General features: G+C 44.5%; 1 long non-coding RNA gene across 1 annotated transcript; it reads right to left on the bottom strand.

The window, feature by feature from the left end:
- Positions 1–288: 288 nt before the first annotated feature.
- On the bottom strand, positions 289–960 carry LOC145659277 (uncharacterized). The gene is made up of 3 exons (XR_014125320.1): positions 854–960; positions 672–747; positions 289–340 (listed from the first exon to the last, which is right to left on the bottom strand). It is a non-coding gene; the product is annotated as an uncharacterized LOC145659277 (long non-coding RNA).
- Between the last annotated feature and the right edge of the window lie 1,510 nt (positions 961–2,470).

The raw sequence follows: 2,470 nt of genomic DNA, 5'->3' as shown, positions 1-2,470 counted from the left end.
ATAGAGAAGAGCAGGTTGTCAAACTATGTATTCAAAGTAACCCACATGCAATTTCTAACTGGCTTCTTAATTTTTTAAAAATAAAATAAAGACAGTTATTCCAGACCCATTCATCTATTCTGGCTATTCATAGCTGTAAGAATAACTACAAATATACCTGTAGCCACAGATCTGACAAGAGATGAATCCAAGCGAACAACGGGGCAAAAGGTGGTTTTGAGGTGCGTGTTCCCACCCCAAACCCCACCCAGTGAGCGCGCTGGACATCGCAAGTTCAAACGGTCACCTGGACCCCTTTGGAGTAGCACCAACAGGTCTGAGAGAAGCAGAGCATGAATGTCTGGAACACACACACACACACAGAGTGAGAATGGACCTGTCAAGTAATCATTTGCAAGAGGAAAAACAAAAATGTATGCAAGCTTGCACACAGATCACTGAAAGCATCCATTCACATTAAAAGTCCTTGAAACATGTGCATACACACGTATGAGCATACAGGCAGATGCAGGTGCACACACACACACACACACACACACACAGTTATTCAGACCATGTCATGTGTGAGGTAGCAGGGAACCAAATAACTCCAAGTCAGCATAGCACCATGCTCTCAATAGCTGCATTCCCCAGAGTGAACAGTGATTTGTTCAGCTGTGATGATCTCTTACCTATAGCTTTATCTTTACTAACTTTCCAAGTCAACGGTCCTTCGTGGATCATTTTCTTAGTGGTCAGGTCCAGATTCTACATAGAAAAAGAATATAGTTAATAATTCATACTCTGGATCAGGTGCTCCAAGACCAGAGAAGCTGTTTGGAAGGCAGATGGTGGATACATAGTAAGGCCGTACCTTGAACTGAGCAGCGACAGGACTGGCCTGCCTCTCCAGAGGGGACAAGTCTAGCCTGCGCTGATAATGGCTGAGCAGTCGCCGGTGCTCCGTCTCCCTGACGACCTCATTGACAGCTCGCAGTATCCCACGGCAGCACGCCTGTGCCCTCACCAATGGCTGCAGGTCTGGAGAACCAGCTGTTGTGGGGGCACATACTAGTGTTAATCCAGGAGAAAGGGTGTGTGTGCTTGCCTCCTTGGTAAACTGGTATGTGTGTGTATACTGAAGTGTTTTCATGGTTCAATACATTGTGTGTGAGTGTTTCTATACATGCCTTCTGTGTGTCTGATGATGTTATCCAGCAGCAAGGGGTATTTGGTGAGTCTCTGCATCTCAGACACTAGAAGGTCCTTTAATTGTAGTCGGCGGCAGTGAGGGCTGGCTTCACATTCCTAACACACACACACACACACACACACACACACGAATGAGCCAAGGACATCTAAGTCCAAATGTGGATTCTGTTGACAGCAACACCAATTTATACCTAAAACAGCATCACTAGAAGTTATGTGCTGCAATAAAAGTCAAATATAAAAGACTGGATAGTCTCCAATTCAAAGTATGGGTCAACCAATTCACAACCCAGCCCACTAACAAATATGGCAGAAGCTCTAGTGTTTGTAGGTTTGTCCAAAGGCTTTATACCTCTAAAAAGTGTTACCTGTATAAGGTGCGCGAAACGCGGGTCTTTGCATTTATTTTTAATGAGCTCCAGTGCCTGACTCTGCTGACTGCACAGGTGAGACACCTGCTCCTGGAACTCCTCTCCTGCAGCGTCTTCAAACTATCACGCACACACACAAACACATGAGCTACTGACATATCAAGTAAAGCAACAAGTATATCCCACACTACACAGAACAACCCCTTCATTTTAGACAGCACCAAAAGATGATGTGAACTAGAAAGGGAGTAACACTAGCCAGCTCTCACTCTAGACACCATGATGTCTCCGATGCCTTGAACTATAGAAGAGTCCCTCAGCCTCTTCATGGACTCACACAGATTCGCTGAAACACAAATGCAACACCACAAAACAGAATCTGTTTAAGCGAGCCAGTGTATATGTGGTTTGTTAGAAAGTTGTGTCAGTGGGCAACAGAACTCTACTTGTGTCATGAAGGCCACGGCAGAAACAACATGTACAGCCTCCAGTCCATACCTGCTCACAGTAATGGCATGGTGCCGATAGCTGATATTGTTCTGTCATTAAATTCTCAGTTTGGGTGGGTTTTACACTTCTTTAATCTTGATTATGATTTAGACACCAAGTAGGCTTCAGAAATTTAGGTTTGAAAACCTCGCACACAGAGAGACTGACCATGAAGACTGTAGACCTGGGGCAGGTTGGGGAAGATACAGGAAAGTTCTTCGACGGTCAAAAGGTTCCTCATCTTCTGGAAGAACACCTGATCGAGAACCCTGAGAGTCCGCAAGTGAGATGCTTCCGTTGTGAACAGCTCTGAGGAAGAGGATATAGCAAAGTCACTACAATTTCTTACAAACGTTACACAATTCAGAATTCCACATTTTCATGAGTCAGGATAGAATTATCATATGTGCATAATAAAT

Source organism: Electrophorus electricus, chromosome 9, assembly GCF_041902795.1.
Source record: "Electrophorus electricus isolate QZ-2024a chromosome 9, ASM4190279v1, whole genome shotgun sequence".
Lineage (NCBI taxonomy): Eukaryota > Metazoa > Chordata > Actinopteri > Gymnotiformes > Gymnotidae > Electrophorus > Electrophorus electricus.
The sequence above is the reverse complement of the archived record's forward strand: the minus strand, read 5'-3'. Positions and strand labels throughout refer to the sequence as shown.